General features: G+C 44.7%; 1 protein-coding gene across 1 annotated transcript in view; it reads right to left on the reverse strand.

Moving 5' to 3' along the window:
* The window catches only part of LNX2 (ligand of numb-protein X 2), a 103,614-nt gene extending 82,252 nt beyond the window's left edge, over positions 1 to 21,362 (reverse strand). Inside the window, exon 1 of the mRNA XM_075265957.1 lies at positions 21,196 to 21,362. The gene's annotated coding sequence lies outside the window, so the exon portion shown is untranslated. The remainder of the gene's footprint in view (positions 1 to 21,195) is intronic.
* Positions 21,363 to 23,284: the final 1,922 nt, after the last annotated feature.

A 23,284-nucleotide genomic window follows, 5' to 3' on the forward strand; every position in this document is an offset into this window, starting at 1 on the left:
CGCGCGTGCAAGTCAGAAGGTGTGCACCAATACTCACGACAGGACAACCCCGCAGCGCCAGGATGCCACCCCAGACACTGCACAGCCCAAAACTCCCCAGGTAAGAAAAATAGAAATTAAAGAACCTAAATACTCCTAACAGGATCCTCCCCTCAAGGAGAAGACTCCGGATTCTCTAGGAGCATCCTTCTTCGGGAACTCCTTGTGGAATTTCTCCACGAGTCTGGGAGCTGACACATCTGACTCCAGGACCCAAGAATTATCCTCAGGACCGTATCCCTTCCATGCCACCAGATACCATAGCTTCCCCCGAACATATTTGCTATCCAGAACTCGGGATATCTCATACTCCCCGGACTCAGAAACTGGTGGAACCTTAACTGGAGACGTTCCCTTCTTGGCCTTCTTTAACAAGGAGACATGGAAGACCCGGTTTATCTTCCACCTTTTAGGTAGTTGCAGCTGCGCCGCCACTTCATTTACCATCTTGATGATCTTAAAAGGACCCACAAATCTGGGACCCAGCTTCTTGCTAGGAACCTTCAACCTGATATTCTTGGTGGACAACCAAACCATCTCACCAGGGAAGAACTGCAACTCTCCTCTCTTCCGATCCGCCTGGACCTTAGCCTGGTGCGACGCCCGCACCAGATTCTCTCGGATACGGGAACATACCCCTTGCAGCTTTTTAGAAAATAGCTCCTCCTCCGGAACTGGGGAAGAAATGGAAGAAAATACTCCGAAAACAGGATGTCTACCACCGGAGCAAAAAAAAAGGTGTGGTACCTGTGGCATTGGAATCATGGTTGTTTAGGGAAAATTCTGCCAGGGGGAGAAAGGCAGCCCAATTATTCTGGTTCTCTCGAACAAAACACCTCAAAAACTGTTCCACATCCTGATTCTTCCTCTCTGTTTGTCCGTTAGACTCTGGGTGAAACCCGGAGGAAAACGACAGTGTAACTCCCAACCTGCTGCAAAAAGCCCGCCAGAATTTAGCCACAAATTGCGGTCCCCTGTCCGAAACGATCTCCTCAGGAAGACCATGCAACCTTACAATCTCTTTAATAAATGCCTCAGATAGTGTCTTGGCACATGGCAGCCTGGAAAACGGGATCAAATGGCACATTTTCGTGAAGCGGTCAACGACTACCCAAATGACCGTGAAACCCTTAGACACCGGAAGGCCCGTGATGAAATCCATAGACAGATGAGTCCAAGGTGCCTTAGGAGGTTCCAATGGATGTAGAAGACCGTGGGGACGGGTATGCGACGCCTTGGCTCTTGCACAGACCGAACAATTTTGAACAAACTGCAAGACCTCCTTACTCCACCCTGGCCACCAAAAATTCCTAGACACCAATCTCATGGTCTCTGAAACCCCCGGGTGACCAGCAAGAACCGACTCATGACACTCCCTCAGGAGACTTTGTCGGAGAGTAGTTGGGACAAAAAGCTTGTTTCTAGGTATCTTGGAAGGTGCAGCATGTTGCGCTTCGATCAAGGCCTTCTCCAATTTCGCGCCCAATACTGCTACCACCACTCCATCCCCAAGAATAGTGGCAGGCGCCTCTCGTTCCTCCTCAGTCGACATATACCGGGATAAAGCATCAGCCTTAACATTCTTTGAACCCGGCACATAAGTCACGTTAAAATGGAACCGCGCAAAAAATAGAGCCCATCTGGCCTGCCGTGCATTTAATCTCTTCGCCGACCCAAGATAAATCAAATTCTTGTGGTCAGTAAATACCTGGACTGGCCTTCTGGCCCCCTCCAGGAAATGACGCCAATGTTCGAACGCTAGTTTTATTGCTAGTAGTTCCCTATCTCCAATGTCATAATTCCGTTCAGAGGCAGAGAATTTCTTAGAAAAGAAGGCACAGGGATGCGTACCCTCCTCGAACTCCTGAGAAAGTACTGCTCCCACCCCCACCGAGGAGGCATCCACCTCCACTCGGAAGGCCAACCTCTCATCCGGCTGTCTCAAAATGGGAGCGGACGAGAATCGCTTCTTCAGTTCTTCAAACGCAGCTAGCGCCTCTGGCGACCACTTAGCACAGTCAGCCCCCTTCTTAGTCAAGTCCGAGATAGGTTTCACAACCTCAGAAAATCCCTTGATAAACTGGCGATAATAGTTGGAGAACCCCCAAGAACCGTTGGACCGCCTTTAGGTTCTCGGGTCGCGGCCACTCCAAGACTGCCCTGACCTTCTCAGGGTCCATCTCGAACCCCTTGTCAGATAGGATATAGCCAAGGAAACATAATTTATTGACCGCGAACACACATTTCTCCAGCTTAGCACTTAATTGGTTAACCCTCAGGAGATCTAAAACCTCTCTTACTCTCTCCCAATGAGTCTCCAAATCCGGGGTGTAAATGAGTATATCGTCCAGATAGACCACAACCCCCCTCCCTATGACGGCACTTAGTACATCATTAATAAAATTCTGAAAAAACGCAGGCGCATTGGTTAGACCGAAAGGCATCACAAGATTCTCAAAGTGTCCTAGGGGTGTGTTAAACGCTGTTTTCCACTCATCCCCCTTCTTGATTCTCAGCAAGTTATACGCCCCACGTAAATCTATTTTACTAAACCAGCGGGCTCCCGTAATCTGGCTGAATAGATCCGAGATCAACGGAATGGGATAGGGATTCCGCACCGTGATTTTGTTAATCTCCCTAAAATCCAAACAAGGGCGCAACCCTCCATCTTTCTTCTTTACAAAGAAAAACCCCACTGCTACTGGGGACTTAGATGGGCGAATATGCCCCACCTCTAGACTCCCCTCAATATACTCCTTGAGCGCCTCCCTCTCCGGAATAGTGAGATTGTACAACCTTGTCTTGGGTAACACTGCATTAGGTATAAATTTAATCGAGCAATCATAGGTGCGATGTGGTGGTAATGTCTTGGCTGCCCTTTCCTCAAAGACCTCCCTGAACTCACATATTTCTTGAGGCAAATTGTCTATAGACAAAGACATAACGGATATGGGCAGACATCGACCATTACACCCCTGCCCCCAAAAAACTACTGACTCGGTCTCCCAGTTGATAATAGGGTTATGCTGCTTCAGCCAGGGCCACCCCAAAACTACTTGTGCTGGTAACTTAGACAACAAGAACAAGTCAATCTCTTCCCTGTGGCCACCCACAATAAACTCCAAACCCTCCACCTGTTTGGAGATGACAGCTTGCTGTAGAGGGGTCTTATCAATAGCCCACACCGGTATCTGAGACTTCAAGACCAAAGGACTCACCCTTAATTGCTCACAAAACTCTGAGTCAATAAGGTTGACTGCCGAACCACAATCAACCAAAATCCGGCACTTCTGCCCATTTACCCATCCTTCAAGGGTCAACCCGGCAGTCTGAGTACAGGAAACATACACACCTCCCTCCTTAGTAGGTTTTCTCCCTTTACCCTCAATAGACCTGGGGTTATTACTCTCCTTGGCGAACCATTCTCTGGAGGGGCATACCCTTGCTACATGTCCCATCCCTCCACACACAAAACAGCGTACTGTGCGGGACCCTTCACTCTTGGGTCTTGCACTTCGCACAGTGGCCCCAATCTGCATGGGTTGGTCCCCCGGGTCCTCTCTAAAAACAGAGAATTGAGGAGGGCTAAGCCCCCCAGGACTCTTGTCTCCACGCTCCCGGAGGCGCCGTCCAACTCTAATTGCCAGCTGCATGGCCTCATCTAGATCTCCCGGAACAGGGTGAGAAACTAGATGGTCTTTAACCTGGTCTGAGAGCCCTGTCTCAAACTGACTAAGTAGAGCGGGGTCATTCCAGTGTACTTCTGCTGCCCACCTATGAAACTCTGTGCAATATTTCTCTATAGCGTGATCCCCTTGCACCACACGTCGTAGGTTATACTCAGCCGTGCGTACCCTGTCTGGGTCATCATACAGTAACCCCATTGTGGAGAAAAACGCCTCTACAGTTAGTAAGCAAGCTGAGTCGGCTGGTAACGAATGTGCCCAGATGAGGGGATCATCTCTCAATAAAGTAATAATAATCCCAACTCTCTGTACCTCAGAACCGGAGGAAAACGGCCGTAGCCGGAAATACAAAAGACAGTCCTTTTGAAATTGGAAAAAATCTGACCTCTTACCTCGGAAGGGTTCAGGTAAGCTGACTTTTGGCTCCAGAGGCCGACCCACAGGGGCGCTACTCACCTGCCTCTGTATGCCCTCCACCTGAGAGGCTGTGTGTTGAGCCAACTGCTGTACTTGAGATATGCCAGAAGCTTGGATGGCATCCATTCGTAGCTTAATCCCCTCCATCTCAGTGGAAATCTGCTGCACCGCCTGGTACAACTGTTTCAGGTCCGTCATAATGCAAACGAACCTTTTTTTTTTTTTTTTTTTTTTTTAATCGGCTGAGTGTACTGTTATGTCAGTCCAGGTAGCTGCAACGGGGCTAAGGGATAGCAGTAGGGAATCTCGCCCTGCACTACTCCCACTAGCTATCCCGGTCCCTGCCTCACGGGTGTGGGTCGGCTGTACTCAGGCTAAGCCTGACCCCGACAGCTCCTCTCTCACTGATACCGTAGGCCTAGAGGGAAGTGGGAGAAGGAATGCCCTATAGGATCTCTAGGGACTGGAGACTAAAGGGGGTCACCCCTAACGAACAAGTGAAGCTGCTACTGACAGGGACTGACAAGGGTGTGCGCTGACTAACAACACAAGCAGCACACAGGAAACATGTAGGAAAGGATTCCCCCAAACCAATATGGGAAGGTACCTTACACTAGGAAACAAACACAGGGAAACTGAGTAGAAATCAAAGGATAAGGCAATTCACTCACAGTCAATTATACACAGAGGGAGGATTGGTGAACACAGAAGGGAAAACACACAAACCAACTCGTTCACCCAAACCTCCCAAAAATCAACCACGGAACTTCCTCTATCCCAGAACACCACCTACTCCTCCTGCTAAGGCCTAGCTCTGTAAAAGCGACACTCAGCACAGAACCATGGGAGGCATGGGTTTAAATACAGAGTAGAGACCACTCCTCCCAGGTGCAAATGGGAGGACAGACTAATCAACCAGGAGATAAAGCTGCCTACCAGCAGTGCGCGCGTGCAAGTCAGAAGGTGTGCACCAATACCCACGACAGGACAACCCCGCAGCGCCAGGATGCCACCCCAGACACTGCGCAGCCAAAAACTCCCCAGGTAAGAAAAATAGAAATTAAAGAACCTATATACTCCTAACACTGGCGGCATTAGTCACGGTACAAAGAAGGGCGGCGATGTGACATTCTGCTATTCCTTTTCATAACAACAATATCATGCTTTTCCTATTAGGGTATGTTTATTTTGTTTATCTTATCTCTTTACACATGGAATTTTTGTATTGATTCCACAGCAAAAAAAATGCAACATATGAACATATCCTTACAGATCTGTACAGCTTAAACACAACTGACCATAATAGTGACTAGATAGGTAAAGGTTACCTGTCGCTTCTTCCATTGCAGAGATATTGTTAGGACTGTGTGGCAGGTGCGGCCATGGTATCAGGGTCGCAGCCTGTTCCGCTGTAACTGTTCAGTCCAGCATGCATGGGGTTAATTCCCTTGTAGCCGATGGGTGTGGTCGGTCCGCTGACTGACACTGGTGTCAGCCTATCGGCATCTGGCTTGAGTACCTGGGCTGGCTGATCAGTCCCGCCTTCCCTCCATTTAAGGAGGCTGGTTTGGATGCCTGGTGCTCTAGCCTTAAACCTCAATGGTGCATGGTGCATAACATAACATAGTTTAGCAGAGTCTGCCTTATCTAGGTAGGGCTTTACTTGAAATTGTTCCCCTAGTATTTGCTCAGAGAATTCCTGTTTAAGGCTGGGTTCACACGATGTATTTTGGCACGTAATGTGGCACGTAGACGACGCAAGAGGTTTTGCGGGCCGTATACGCTCCCATTGCTTTCAATGGGAGCCGGTACTGTATACGCGGCGCTATTTTGCAGCCGTGATTTTGCAGCGGCTGCAAAATAGCGCTGCGTATACGGTACCGGCTCCCATTGAAAACAATGGGAGCATATACAGCCCACAAAACCTCCCGCGGCGTCTACGTGCCACATTCTGTGCCAAAATACATCATGTGAACCCAGCCTAACTAGTCTGAGACCTATGGTGCTCCACAGCAGGTGGCTGTGGCTAACCTCAAATGGTGCATGTGCTGCGGCTCTGTGTGCGGCCCAGCACTGTTATGTTTTGTCTATGTCTTATATGTTTGTGGAAGTGGCTTCCAAAATTGTAGCTATTAGTTAGAACATAGTTCACACAGTCTGTCAGCTTCCTGGCTGTACTGCAACAGCAGTGGGTGCAGCCCAGTATAGTAATTGGGAGCACACGGGCATTGCTGTGTTTGTCTTGTAGTGGGTTAACTGCAAGACTTTAGTATACAGTTGCGGCTGCTTTGTCCGCTTTGTTTCTGTTTGTACCCAGATGGTGTAGTTGCCCGGCAGTGACATTAATTGTCGGGCTTTGTTCACACCAGGGTGCTCTGTGGTTCAGAGCCCAGTGGGCTCCGCAGGTTATTGTTTATTATTTTTTTAATATAACCTGCCAATCATAACAGATATCACTGTTTTTGTCAATATGAAAATGAACTCTTTGAAGGCGTCATTGCTCCAAACAGACGTCATTGCTCCTAAGCACTCATCTGCATATTGCCAAAAAACAGCGATATCTCAGCAACGTAAGCAGTGATTCACAAAGGGAAAGCATTTGATTCAGGTGACCCTAACCTATATGTCTGCAGGCAGGGGCGTAACTTGAGGGGGTGCAGGAGCACTGGGGCCCAGGAGCCTTAGGAGCCCCATAAGCACTGGCATTAGTATTGAGATTGCAGCTTCCATCGGCCCATAAACCAAGGAGATCCACAGATTCCCCTAACCACACTAAGGTGGATTAAACTCCTTAGCACCCGTAACCATCATTATCAAGAATTCCCTGTAAGGATAAGGTAAGGGGCCCCAGACAAAAGATTGCAGCGGGGCCCACAAGACTTTAGTTACGCCACTGTCTGCAGAGCTGCGTTGATGAGCTCAGTCCTGGGGGCTGACTATATAAATCATATAGAATCACCCCACCCTCTTATAAGTGGATATCACTGAAATTAGCCCAAAAATATTCTAGTGCGTTTGTCTATTTTTGGGAAAACAGGTGACAACCAATTAGGCCATTCGTACAAGAATCCTCATGGGTTGGCCAGGAGTGGATATACTATATACCGATGCATGACTAGGCTCACTGGCCACATAGGAATTACAGGAAGATGCCTGGCAATCCCCCATAATGGTAACCAATCCATACTGAATGCTGTTCCAGACACAACAGTATATTCGCCTATATTTCTACAAAATGCCATGGATTGTGAACCTACCCCATCAAGTACTTACTGGCAGTAACATGCGGATGACACTGGTCAGATCTCACTAAACCTGCTTAAAGCATTTGTGTTTGACCCGACGCATTGTAGGAGACTTAAGGGTGACTACCGACTTTGTCAAGGGTCACGACATCAAGGGTAAGCATATTCATCACTTGACCTTTATATACACGTCTTTGTACATCACTGTCTTTGTGGTTGGTATTTTCATGTATCTGATGTAGCTAAAAACAGGTTTAGAAGAAAAAAAAAATCTTCTAAGATGTGTTCCTATTTTTGCCAAAATACATGGAACGCAGCGAATACCGGGGACATTTAAGGAAAACTCATAAACATACACTTTTAGAGCATAGAGGAGAGGAGGGGCGCTCATCTGTGTATAGTCTGTTCTTTATACCTAGCATACAGGACCAGCCATGTCTGATCATTCTGGGGAATGAGACTCCATCACATGGATTTACCTTCGGATTGGGGTTGTACATAACACATGGGTGCAGCCGGCACCCCCTGGACTTCTCTATATTACAGTCACCATGTATTCTTACATAAATGGATATTATATGCTGTTTAAACACAGTGATCTTACCTTCTAATGGTGACATACCAAGCATGGAATATGGAGCAGGCAATAAAGGGTTATACCACCCAATGAATGGATTCTGCACTAGGGTCTGTTTTTTTGGATGCAGTTATTGAAGCCAAAGCTGGAGTGTATCATAAAGGGAAAGGACATATAAAAAACAGATGGTACATCTCCTCTTTTTATCATTCCACTTCTGCTTTTGGCTTCAAAAACTGCAGAAAAATAGTGTAAACCCAGTGTCATGACTGCTATGTGCTGGACATGTGTATCCTGCACCTGTAACCTCATCTTCTCTCAGTTTCCCAAATTTCCTCTGTCCATAGAAAGGAAACTATTTTGTTTCAAACTGTGGTCTTATGCTTGGGCTCAGGATGGCCGAGGACAACATCATTCTAATAGTATCCATGAATCTCCACCCACCTAGTAGCTATCCTAGTTATGTGTAGTTATATTTCTAGTCCATTGAAGGCAACTATAAGGGTTGGTTCACACTAGCGCTTGTAATCCGTCCGCAAGGAGTCCGCATGGAGACCCCCCCGGACGGAATACCAACGTTAATGCAAGCCCTGTGCAGTTAAGCACACGGAGTCCATAGACTATAATGGGTTCCGTGTGCTTGCCGCGCACTGCCCGCACAACTCATTCGTGCGGGCGGTGCGTGGCAAGCACACAGAGCCCATTATAGTCTATGGGCTCCATGTGCTTTGCAAGCACATCGCTTGCGATTGCGATTGCATTCTGTCCGGGGGGTCTCCATGAGGACTCCTTGCGGACGGTATACAAGCGCTAGTGTGAACCAACCCTAAGGCTGAAATTAATATATTGTAAATACACATAGGTAATAATGTCCTAATAATCTCCCCCCTACAGGTAACACTCCCCGACCCACACATAGGTAATTGTCTTAATTATCACCCCATACAGGTAATAGGGCCCCCCAAACATAGGTAATAGTATCCTAATTATCTACCCCTACAGGTAACAGATCTCCCCACACATAGGTAATAGTGTCCTATAGTGTACTGCAAGCCGTACCATAGCGCAGGAGACCTATTCGAAAAGACATTGAAAGAGGTGCCGCATCAGCGCTTTGCAGGAAGACTAGGTAAGTATGAAATTGACCAGAGTGAAATCTACCTACACCTGGAGACAGTATAGTGTGGTGAGGGCATCTATGAAGCTCCCTGGTTATTATGTAACATGTGGTGTCACCTAGAGGCGGTAGTAGTGGCTGGCCTGGACAGGAGTGTGGAAAGGTGGGTTGATTATCAGCCCCTACCTATTGCAATAATCCAATGGTTAGTGGCCTATTAAAAAAGACTGCGACCCCTAGCTTATGCCATGAGGCACTGCCTAAGTCACCTCATGGCAGGTGCCACCATGTTGATACGGACCACAAAACACAATGGCCTTGTATTAGACAGCTGCGCTTTAGAGCGTCTAGTTATCATATCAGGCACCAAAACTAAATACACCAATTGCTTGGGAACTGTGCAAGCCAGAGAACAAGTTCCAAGCGTGCTGGATTCAGTATAAGAGCACCTCTTAACACATATAAAAGTTTGCGTTGGTGCAGGTGCCAGCAGGTTTTCTTTAACTCATTATGTGTCCATAGTAAATCAATACAACATAATAGAGCTTCTCTCTGCCTGAGAATGCATGTCCTTCAAGGAAATAAATGAAGGGTTTGTCAAAAAAAATAAGCAAGCCGAAGGTCAATTTTGCAGAGGATAGTCAGTTTTGGAAAATTGTTATAGGTATTCAGAACAAACAGCTGTATATTATATTATATTATATTATATTATATTATATTATATCATATTATATTATATTGTTATTGAAGAAAATGCTCCAGTTATCCGGAGTAGTGATGAGAAAGTAGAGCAGGGAGCCCCAAGGGGACGTTCTGAGTCATATGTGCTGTCAGAGGACCAGACGGCTGTAGGTGGGAGTCCACAGCCTAATAATGCAAACTCTGGGAATTGGGTCCTTTCTGGATCAGTTCCAATTATAACAAAATATCCTCAAATTCAGCTGCTCCTTCAAAGCAATGTATTAAAAAATTATCAATTTCTTTTAAGTTTTTAAGGTAAACATTTTAAAACTTTTGTAGTGTAATTTTTTTTAATGTTCAATATCACAATCTGCATAAAACAAAAAACCTGCAATTTTGCAATTCTCACTCTGGCCGCTAAGCATGATAATAGGCTGACACTTCCTGTTCTGTAGAGATCACTACTCTGCTGCCTTCTCATTAGTATCACATGATAGGTATCACTTCTATATGGATGCACAGGATCCACTCACAAGAGGTGACGAAAACAGTTTTTTACATTAACCCAGACCCACATTTTCATGTATTTTCATATACAGAAGATTTTAGCAGTAATGCTTTTGTTGCTAGCCTTTGTCTCTTGGTGTTTTCACATTTCTCTATTAGATATGGCAGCATAAATCCGCACATATATTACATATTGTTTAGCAATGTTGAATATTTTTGTGTTTGTTGCATGGAGCTACTTAATAATCTGACACTTCCTGCTCTGTAGAGATCACTACAGATAGGATTACAATGCTATGTATCACTTACATATAGATACACAGCATTCACTCACAATAAGTGAACTACTATATACTCAACTACCCCCCCCCCCAATCCTATACAGTGTCCTCTGCATAGATCATAGAGCATGCCCAGAACGCTCTCCCATAGGCAGTTTCTTATACTGTAAAGGAAACTTCTGTTCACAGCTACGACATCACGGCGACCGCCATAATGAGAATAAGAGAATAGAATAAAAAAATATAAAATAAAAAATGATATATATTGCATTATAGCCTAAAGGGTCCGTTCCCTTTAATTTGCTCACATGTAATCTTGCAAGCATATCCTACAAATACAAGGCAAGCAAATATAGAAGTGACTCAGTTGCAGCTTCTGCAACACGTAATATTGTGGGAGATGGAGAAGAAATGTGTAAAGAAAAAAAAAATGCTTGGGTTACAGGATCCGTGCAGCTGTTCTCTCACTCCGACAAAACCCCCACTTGGTATCAGCACTAAGAAGGTGTGTGAATTGAAAAGGAGATGTCCCAGATTGCAGCGGTTTGGGTCTCGGTGGCTGAAGCTTTTGTTGCTAGGGAGAGGAACGTACATGAATCCCAGGAGGACACCTTAACAAAATGAGCGAGAGAATTGAGGCCACGCTTATCATGTGTTAAGTGTTACATAGGGTAATTGTCAGCACCGGTCGGGTCCATACGCTGTACTGTATGTATTCTATGGCGGTAACGTGAAATGTGCTTAGTGAAGCTCCTTCTGCCTTCTCTCGAGAGCGTTATCATTTACAAGACACGCGATAAGCATTTGTTATAACGCTCACCGAGAGATCATTAACAAAACAGCGATTTCAGGTGGAGTGTGGGATTGTCAGGTAATAAAGCAACAATGACATCCTTAAAGCAAAACCGCCATCGCAGTAATGGATGAAGTATGGGCACAACTAGATATCCTCAAAGTGCAAAGGTGGTGTCGCTCCTACTACAGTTCTCCTGAAAGTATAGGAAGCTTATTCTGGTCACACGTAGCCGACTACTCATCTCCAATGAAGAGTTCCTGTGACTAAAGAGGAAGCAGAGGGGGCTAACACAAAGGGGGTTGGCTATCTGTAGCCTATAGTGACCCAGACTTGTATATCTGAGGCTGACTACATATCTATAGCCCATTGTGACCCAGACTAATATCTGAGGCTGACCACATATCCATCGCCCACAAAGACACAGACTTGTATATCTAAGGATGACTATATATCCATAGTCCACAGTGACCCAGGCTTGTATATCTGCAGTAACCACATATCCATCGCCCACAATGACCCAGACTTGTATATCTGAGGCTGACCACATATCCATTGCCCACAATGACCCAGACTTGTATATCTGAGGCTGACCACATATCCATTGCCCACAATGACCCAGACTTGTATATCTGAGGCTGACCACATATCCATAGCCCACAGTGACCCAGACGTGTATATCTGAGGCTGACCACATATCCATCGTCCACAAAGACACTGACTTGTATATCTGAGGCTGACTATATATCCATAGTGACCCAGACTTGTATATCTGTGGTAACCACATATCCATCGCTCACAGTGACCCAGACATATATCTGAGGCTGACCACATCCAAACCCCACAGTGACCCAGACTTGTATATCTGAGGCTGACCACATATCCATCCCCTACAATGACCCAGACTTGTATATCTGAGGCTGACTACATGTCTACAGTTCACTGTGACCTTGACTTGTACTGTATATCTTACACTAGGTTCACACTTGCATTCATCTCTCCGTCATTCAAGTCCACAAAGACAGAGAGCTTTCCGCTTAAAAAGCGGTTACCTGAGGACCCACACAAACCCCATAGACTATAACCGTGCCTGTTGAGTTTCCGTCTGTTTTATACCAAAAACAGGACTTTTCTCTCCACCAATTTTAGGCGGAATCTGTGGTGGAGTCTGAGGTTGACTACATGTCCATAACTCATAGCGACTTTGACTTGGATATGTAATTCTGACTAAATATCCATACATCATTGTGACTAGAGATGGGCAAATGTCTCAAGATTTGTTTTGTTTCGCGTTGAAGTGCCTGATTCATTTAGGGTGGAACAAGTTATAGATAGAACCGGAAGTGAAACTAATATACTCTGGGGTCTCTTCCGATCCCATTGTATAATTGGTGGAGGACCAGGGGAGGTGTAAAATAAATAAATAAACATTTATACTCACCTTCCCTCACCTATTTTGGCCTTTAAATGGCATCCAGCTCTCTCTCTTTGTCCCCTTAGCGTTTTCACATATCGGGGTTCACCACTGAGACTCAATCAGAGGCATCACATGGAAATGCCAAGCGCCATGACATCATGATGTTCAGCATGTCCATATCACTGCTGTGGCCCAACTACAGGCCACAGCATAACCCTGTAACATGACAACACCAGCAGAGCGCCAGAGGTGATGAGGAGGTCAAAAAGAGACAGGGGGAGGTGAGTATAAGGGTAAGTTCAGACAGGGTTTTTTGGTCCGGAACCTGAGGCGGAGGCCAAAAATCAGGTAGCAGTGACTGAAAGCCGGTGCACTGCACCGTCATCCAGCCGCAAACTCTGCTCCAGATTAGGCCCAATGAATGGACCTAGTCCGGAGGACGTTGTGTCTTCAAGCCGAATTGCGAGGCGACTCGGCCTGAAGAATGAGTACCTCGCTTCTTTTTCCGGGAGCCGGAACAAACCGGCTCCCAGAAAAAAGACCTGAGTGGCTCCCATTGATTTCAATGGGAGCCGTCTTTTTGGTCAGGATTTTGAGGCGGATACGGCCCTAAAATCCTGACCAAAAATCTGTGTGTGAACTAACCCTAAATGTTTGGGTTTTTTTTCACCTCCCCTGGGCCTCCACCAACTATATTCTGTATATTCTCTCTAATAATTTACCTCAATCCATGTGACGGTGGGCATTTTAGTTCATCTGAGACAAATCCCCAATTGCTCAGTTTTGTTATAAATAAAACAATTTGTAATAATTGGGTCGAATCAATCTCAAAGGGAATCGGTTCGCCCATTTCTAACAGTGACCCATTTGCAGAGAAGTTTGGTGTAGAAATAAGTAAATGTTCAATTCCGGAAGTAAATAAATATATGAAAAAATATTCCATCATGCATACTAAGACTGCGTCACAGTTTCCAGCATGGATCTGTCAGAAATCGTTGATCGTATAAATCGTGCAAGCCGGCCATTTTGAACGGCAATTTTAATTATAAATTATGAACACCCAACAGGCACCCAATGAACCCCATTATAGTCACTGGGGTCCCTCGGGCTTATCAGTCATAGAATGGATCCATTTTTACATTCTTCTGACCCAGTAACTCCCTTTATCTCATCAGAATATTTCGTAATCACCAAAATAGTTGAGCAAAGTTAGGAATGTGCAATGTAACGTTCCTGACACCAGGACTGACCCTGTAAAACTGTAACTTTAATAAGTGAACAATAAAAATCAAGTCACCTCATCCGGAAAGAAGCTTTAGCTATACAGAATAACATTCAGGATGATTTACCAAGTGTTTTAGTAAATATTCCTATTCCTAATGAAAAAAAAGCTTAGCACCTCTGTTATTCCTCCTGGAAACATAAAGATAATTTGACAAGTGGTCACTGCTTTCTCATTGCACACAATATCTGACTTTACAGTAAAAGGTTCTGGGGATTAATATCACTCCTTAGGAGAGGCATATGGAGACTTACAAAGCCTTTTTCGCTCCACTGGGGGATTATGGGAAAACACAATCTATTAACAATGGCGAACAAAGCATATATGTAGAGCAAGGACATTGCTCATCTTAACACATCACAATGTGCACTATATAGGACCCAAGAAGAGGCCACCACTGTAAAACAAGAAGGATAGCATTTCCTACTGTCTATAGCGGATGTGTGCGGGTAGTAATTCTCTTGGCTCTCGCTTACCAGTTAGCAATCCACAAGAGAAACTGGCACACTGGTGAATGATTTGCTAGAGAGCCAAGAGAGACAAGATCTATGATGTTCACTTCACTCTTCATTACTGGAAAGCAGGGACTTGAACGGAGACCCTCATTTCTCTATACATGGCACAGACATTAATAGAATGAATGTTGTATATGTATCAATGCATAAAAAATAATAATATTCTTACCATAAACTGGTCATAAAGGATACTATGTCTCTTTAAGTTCAGGGCAACTTATGGACCAGACATGACCTTTCAAAGCTTCTGGGAAAATAATATATAACTAAGTCTACCTAGATGGAAAAAGGAAAACTTGCTCTAGCTCCACCTTTTGGAAGGTAGCTCCCTATAGATCAATTCCTGGGTTTCCATAAACCTAGTTTCACCCAAGTCTATAACCATTCAACTAACCAGCCAGTACCTCCAAGGGGCAATAACCTAGAAACAGCTGCCCGCGGATAGGTTTCTCTTTTTTTTTTGGAGGAGATATTCTGGCTTGCCTTTAATCCCAGATTTTGGAAAACCAAGCATATATCTATAGGGAGATACCTTCCAAAAGGTGGGGCTAGAGCAAGTTTTCCTTGTTCCTGAGTGAGTGAGATATATACTCCTAAACACATAAGTATGGAGCCCTCATTGTCCCTCATAACATGATCTAGTGCTCACCATAGAGCTGAAGCCCCACGTTGCGGAAACGCAGCTTTTTTTTGTTGCAGATTTTGTGGCGTTTTTTTTTTTCGAGCCAAAGCCAAGAATGGCTACATAAGGTATGGAAAATACATAGTACGCTCTTTTACTTCTCCATCATGCTAAATTCACTCCTGCCCTTGGCAGCAAATTCTGCAACAGAAAAAGCTGCGCCTTCGCCACATGGGGCCATATTGGAACTGGTTTCTATGATGTCCTCTCCCTAAGCCACCCTTAAACATTTAATCTATGGTGAAGTGGCCGTATTATTAGCTTGTTGGCTAGTCTTTTGGAAAAAATGTTTGGGATATACAGTAAAGACTATGCCATGACTGCTAAAACATGTTCGTATCTGTATCGATTCCATTGAAATGTCCACCTGAATTTGAAAGATGAAAAAGTCGTCTACACACCGCTTTTGTGTCGGCTGCTTTCAGCGTAAACACAAAGGACACCCAATGGACCCCATTATAGTCAAAGGGGTCACATGGGACCCATACGTAATCACTATTTTAGAGGTCCACATGTCCATTGTTCTGATTATCTGATGGATCAGAACAATAGACAAGCAACACTAGTGTGAACCTAGCGTATGAGAGAAGCTGGCCTTATTGCTCATGGCAACCAATCAGTTTTGGTACTGTAAGGCTAGGTTCACACCTGTTCTGGGTTTCCGCTGGGGGATTCCGTTCCCCATTCCCTTTAAAAATGCAGAGAGAAAGGTCCTGGAAGCAGCGCTTTTCTCTCCGCATTTTCCCGCCCGAAAAGGATGGAAACCAGGCGGAAACCCATATATATAGCCTATGGGGTCCACAGGTTTCTGTAAAGGTGTGAACCTAACGTAAACTGCTTCGGAGAAATGAAAACAAAATTGTGATTGGTTACTATTAGAGATGAGCGAACACTGTTCGGATCAGCCTATCCGAACAGCACGCACCCATAGAAATGAATGGAAGCACCTGTGACGCTGACTTTGCCGGCGTCCGGCTGGCGTCACAGGTGCTTCCATTCATTTCTATGGGTGCGTGCTGTTCGGATAGGCTGATCCGAACAGTGTTCGCTAATCTCTAGTTACCATGGGTAACAAGGCTAGTTTTTCAGATCCATATTCTGGATACGTAATAATATTAAAGGAGTTATCCGGTTTCTAAGAGTGCTGGTCTAAAACCCCATTAGAGCTAAACATGACGCCAATGTGAACATAAGCTTTTACCAAATTCCTTTTATTACTTTTCCGTTCCTCTGGGTCACACTGGTCATCCCATTATCTTAATGGCACTTAAGTTATTTAAGTTCTCAAAATGTCGTCCCCCCCTCCTGTGCCGCACAACCGACTTCTCGTAATACATAAAGGGGGAGGTCACTGCTTCCAAGAAAAGCAGCACACTCTTCTCCCGCTGCTGTAAAATTGGGATATTCATTCATGCTATAAGTATTGCAATGTGACAACCTTGCTATGGTGAGGATGTAGTAACACATCTAAGTCGCACCATCCATAACTGGGCATCTATGTATTAAAAGTATGTGTCCTAAAACAGGAGCACCCTTTTAGGGCCTCCATATAAAAGTCCTGGATTATCAGTCATAGCGGTCACTATAGGGGTGCCGTGTAGAGGCCTTTACTAATAACATATCTTAGTGGCCACATGGAGCCCCCCCCCCCATGGAATACAAAAGCAAATGCTGTAAAAGCACATGGACCACATGGACTATAATGGGGTCCGTGTGCTTGCCGCATGCTGCGCACACGAATCATGTGGACAGGAAAGTAGATTGTGAACTACTTTCCTGTCCACACGATCCCTGTGGACATCTGCTGGTAAGCACACAGACCCCATTATAGCCTATGGGGTCCGTGTGCTTTTACAGCACAGCGCTTTGCACTTGCATTTGTTATTCCGTTCTGGGGGTTTTCCATGCGGACTCCACTGGACGGAATCCAAATGATGACATGAACAGGGCATAAGATAAGCCTGCAAGTGCATTAGGGGCGGGGCTTGATTTTTCAGATTTGTCTACAGACAGCCATGACATTGACATAGAAAGTGTTGAATATTACAAAAGTGCAGACAAGATAGTACCAAAACAATATTATTTGTTATCATTAATATAACAGGGAACAAACATAGAAAAAAAACCCATTTTCCGGTATGGTTTGCCAAATGGGCAGCACTTGAACATAATACCAAAACCAGGGTTCATATGATACATCACATGACAGCTTCGGCAATAGCGCCCCCTGTTTGTGCATAGGTATAGATGAACCAGTTAGGCTAGGTCACATCTGTGACGTCATTTCTGTTTCCTGTTCCGTCATAGGAGCGGAAAACTGAATTTGACGTAGAGCCGAATCCATCACATAAGGGATCTAATGATGCTTAAAGGATCTTATTCACTTTTAAAGGGCTGATGCAGGGTAAAATAAATCTTACTAGTGCATCTCTAATTTTCAGAGTCCTGCAGGGTGTCGAAAGTCATCTTTGTGACATCACTGACTCCATTCTACTAGGTCCATAGTGTACAAGGAAGTTGGTCATGTGATCAAGAGTGGGCGTGTCAACAGGGGAAGCAGAGGAACAAGACCTAAGACCTCCCCTGCTGTGCTCTGCAAAGCTAAGGGCGAGCTGATATACAGTGGCAGGGTGCAGTTGCACCGGAGTCCAGGAGCCTTAGGGGCCCCAAAAGCACGGGCATCAGTATTGAGATTGCAGCTTTCATCTGGCCCATAAACCGAAGAGCCCACAGATTCCCCTAACCATACTAAGGTGGATTAAACTCCTTAGCACCCATAACCATCAGTATCAAGAATTCAATGTAGGGATGAAGTAGGGGGGCCCACAAGACTTTAGCTGCTGATATACAGTGTTGGCCAAAAGTATTGGCACCCCTGCAATTCTGTCAGATAATACTCGTTTTCTTCCAGAAAATGATTGCAATCACAAATTCTTTGGTATTATTATCTTCATTTAATTTGTCTTCAATGGAAAACCACAAAAAGAATAGTCAAAAAGCCAAATTGGATATAATTCCACACCAAACATAACAAAGGGGGTGGACAAAAGTATTGGCACTGTTTGAAAAATCATGTGATGCTTCTCTGATTTGTGTAATTAACAGCACCTGTTACTTACCTGAGGCACCTAACAGGTGGTGGCAATAACTAAATCAACTTGCTTGGATTAAAGTTGACTCAACCTCTGTCCTGTGTCCTTGTGTGTACCACATTGAGCATGGAGAACAGAAAGAAGACCAAAGAACTGTCTGAGGACTTGAGAAGCAAAATTGTGAGGAAGCATGAGCAATCTCAAGGCTACAAGTCCATCTCCAAAGACCTGAATGTTCCTGTGTCTACCATACGCAGTGTCATCAAGACGTTTAAAGCCCATGGCACTGTGGCTAACCTCCCTAGATGTGGACGGAAAAGAAAAATTTACGAGAGATTTCAACGCAAGATTGTGCGGATGGTGGATAAAGAACCTCGACTAACATCCAAACAAGTTCAAGCTGCCCTGCAGTCCGAGGGTGCAACAGTGTCAACCTGTACGATCCGTCGGCGTCTGAATGAAAAGGGACTGTATGGTAGGATACCCAGGAAGACCCCACTTCTTACCCAGAGACATAAAAAAGCCAGGCTGGAGTTTGTTCTCTGGTCAGATGAGACAAAAGTAGAGCATTTTGGCAAAAGGCATCAACATAGAGTTTACAGGGAAAAAAAAGAGGTCTTCAAAGAAAAGAACACGGTCCCTACAGTCAGACATGGCGGAGGGTCCCTGATGTTTTGGGGTTGCTTTGCTGCCTCTGGCACTGGACTGCTTGAGCGTGTGCATGGCATTATGAAGTCTGAAGACTACCAACACATTGTGCAGCATAATGTAGGGCCCAGTGTGAGAAAGCTGGGTCTCCCTCAGAGGTCATGGGTCTTCCAGCAGGACAATGACCCAAAACACACTTCAGGTCAGCACTAGAAAATGGTTTGAGAGAGAGCACTGGAGACTTGTAAAGTGGCAGCAATGAGTCCAGACCTGAATCCCATAAAACACCTGTGGGGGAGGAGAGATCTCTTGATGGCAGTTTGGAGAAGGCCCCCTTCACATCTCAGGGGGGACCTGGAGCAGTTTGCCAAAGAAGAATGGTCTAAAATTCCAGCAGAGCCTTGTAAGAAACTCATTGATGGTTACCGTAAGCGGTTGTTCAGTTATTTTATCTAAAGGTTGTGCTACGAAGTATTAGGCTGAGGGGGCCAATACTTTTGTCCGGCCCATTTTTTCGAATTTTATGTAAAATGATCAATGATTTGACTTTTTTTTCATTCTCTTTTGTGTTTTTTCATTGCAAACAAAATAAATGAAGATATTAATACCAAAGAGTTTGTGCTTGCAATCATTTTCTGGAAGAAACTGAGTATTATCTGACAGAATTGCAGGGGGGACAATACTTTTGGCCAACACTGTATATCAGCCATCACTGTATATATATATATAGACCTTTCAATGTGTCCATGAGTTTACCATCAAACAACAGTGCATGCTGCGCTATATGACATCTCATAATCTCATAAAGCCTCCAGGACAGATGTAAGCCTAGTCTTATAGCTTCTATATGTATGCAGGGATACTAAGGATACAATAGTCATATGATGACCTCCTGCTTTACTGCTGCTGCAATTGTTGACATGCATGCATGCAAACAATGCGTAGAAGAATGTAATAACACGTGGCATAAGTAGGTGTAATAACTTTTCCTCTGGTGGCATACGCCTATTAGAAACTGGCCAACCGCGTCAACATTTTCCAGCGTGTAACTAAATATATGTAACAACCTAGCTATGGTCTTGCTTTCCGTCTATAGAGAAGAGGCAATGCAGCACTGAAAGTTTTCCTCTGGCCCCAGAGTCAGCCAAGGTAAATGTTTCCATAAGTCGGATATGTTTTGGCAGCAGGCTTCCTCCTGATCTGCAGCAGGGTATACACCTCTGTAACCAATGCTGCAAGTAACTTACCAGCACCCAAAGATCAACAGCTGCCACATCTCATCTTACAGCAAATATACCCAGAAGAGAAAGTGGATCCTTTCCATGATTTTCGCACTTGGGGGACGTGGATTTAACCCTTTCTCTACCCCCTCCAACCCACAGTACTGCAGGGTGCCCTGCTAGAAGAGGCTCGAGATGATCCGACCAAGTGATACCTCTGCAGCCAACAGAATTTTATCAACACGTCTGTATTAGTATGCGGAATTATCACTTGCTAATCGTGTCGTTTCTAGAGCCAAGCCAATTATTCGGTGAGGCTAACCCAGCAAGCAGGTACCTATTGCATCAAAGGGGACGCTGGCTATACTGCTAGGAGACCACAACAAAAGAATTCAATTAGGCATGACTGATTCCAGAATTCTGGCGACAGGCACAGACATCTCTGCTACTAAATGAATGATTCCAGGGGTTCCTACTGCTATATGAACCATAAATTGTGTGTGTGTCCCGGTCCGGCTACACGTCACTTCTGTCCATCATGTGCAATCAGCTGGTTACTTTACAAGGGGAATACATGACATATTCAGCGGCACTGCACATACATCTCAGGATGCATGTTACATATGTTGCAGGTTTCATTCCAATTCACAATTTTAGATACATCTTTCCATACCGCTTTCCCATTGCAATACTCAACTTTCCCACTGCACCAATGAACCCAATTACAGAATATAATTTCCACTTGCCAATGAAAGTTCACTCAGTCCGGTAAGAAGTCAATATTGCAGAATGGATATCTGGAATTGTGCACAATGTATAGATAGGTGCAAAACAAAGGGAGCCCTGCGAGTGTTAGATCTATTTGACAGTAAGTGGGCAGCCCTGCCCAATGTCAGACATCATAATACACACCCCCACACCTCATGCATCAATGAGCTATAGACCCCCTTACCTCTCTACTCTCCCCCCCTTTTAGGAATAAAGAAGTTAACTCACCCCTGCCTGTGATATCCTCCTAGGCAACAAGCCAGGGTTGCGCTCAGAGCACATGAATGTGTTAGCAACACAGGACAGTCCTGATCGCCCAATATGCCTGAGTGGGAGAGGTGACGGTCAGAGCCCCCCCTCCCTCCTCCTTCGCCTATTGCTGCTGCTGACACACTCCTGCCAAGGCTCCGCTGCAGCTCAACCCAGACTATGGTTACCCAGGAAACCTAGAAGCCCACCCCATCCTAGTATAGAAAGCCAGTCGTGTCGTTGACTGACAGCGGCTCTGGACCAATAGGCTTTGCAAAGGGAGTAAGAGATTGCTCATGCAGTTGCTGTAGCCTGGTAAAAAGCAAGTGACAGGTTAGGGATCAGAGTAGCTACTTCTGTGGAGTTGTGGCATGCAGAGGCATTCATGATCTATATCGTATTGTCCGCCAACTGGCGAGATACGCCAGCAATAAATAACATTGATAAGACCACCATCCAATATTGCGTGGAAAAGTGGTATAGCACCGACATATTCCATAGCGCTATAGGAAAAGCAAAAAAATTACAACGGTATAAGAAAAATATAGAATGTTACATTTTATCCGATAGATTTATATACCAGATAATGGAAAGATGAGCTGTCTCCATCTGTAAATAATAGACACAGATATTGTTACAATGTACGTTCATTCCTACAGGAATACATTGTTTCCATCATTAGTCAAAAAGAAATAGTTTGCAGTTTGGCACCAAGGCTTACAAAGGAAATTGATTTCCCTATGGATGTCTAAGCAGCCATGCATGGCCATGAAATTGCTGGTGGGGGAAGGGACATGAAAGATGCATGCTTCCTTTATAGCCGAGGTGCAAACATATCCCACTGGGCTGTTCATAACCCTGCAATATTGGCAGTGCACTGATGTAGCATAATGTATGGGAATACTGCTTTTTATGATGTAATTGTGAAGAATTGCAGATTGAACAAGTGTCTATTTTCATCCATAGATCAAAGACATCACATTTCAGGTATTTTTACTTTCCTGAACGGAGAAGGGTTTGACTAAGACATGGACATGTTTCATAGAATTTACAGATTGTGCCATATAGCCATGCAACTATACAGTGCCCAAATAATGCCACCTCGGCACCTCTTGTACTGGCCCACGTTTCATTGAATTCATAGTATTGTGCCATATTGTCTTACAACCGTACAGTGTCCACGTACTGCAGCCCCCTCCCCATACCAGAATGTTTTATAATATCATATAGCTCTACAACCATACTATATCCACACAATGCCTACTCCTATCCTCGCCAACATTCCCAACATGTTGTATAAAATTCATAGGATTGTGCATTGTACAACTATACAGTGTCCACAAAATACCACCCCCTGTCCGTGCCAAAGTGCTCAACATGTTTCATAGAATTCATAGGATTGTGCCATATAGTGCACCAACCATACTATGTCTATGTAATTCCACCTCCTGTCCTTGCCAACATGCCCAACATATTTTATAGAGTTCATAGTATTATGCCATATAGTGCTACCACCATACAACAGCCACATAATGCCACCTCCGGTTGTTGCCATCTTGCCCAACATGTTTCATAGAATTCAGCCATATAGTTATGTATCATGATATGTTCAAAGAATGCTACTTCCTATACTGGCCAAAATGCCCAACATGTTTTATGAAACTCACAAGATTGTACCCTCTAGACTACAACCATACTATGCCCACATAATGCCACCTCCTGTCCTTACCAACATGCCCAACATGTTTTATAAAATTGATAAGATTCTGCCATACAGTGCTACAACCGTAGCATAATATCACCTCCTGTCCTTGCCATCATCGTACCCACCATGTAGAATTTTATTCCTAGGACAAACACACAGCATCAAAATAATGGCAGCTACTTTGCTTGCCAAGATGCCAACATCGCCTGGCACTCATCAGCTGGTGAATAGCTACCCCACTAAACTCTACCTCTTCTCTTCTTCCATCTAATAGTCAGCATAGACACTTATTATTGGGATTATTCTTTTCTAATACGGAGAGTCTTATACCAAGCTTACAGGGCTGCAGTGTATTCAGCTCGA

Source organism: Leptodactylus fuscus, chromosome 2 (assembly GCF_031893055.1).
Source record: "Leptodactylus fuscus isolate aLepFus1 chromosome 2, aLepFus1.hap2, whole genome shotgun sequence".
NCBI lineage: Eukaryota > Metazoa > Chordata > Amphibia > Anura > Leptodactylidae > Leptodactylus > Leptodactylus fuscus.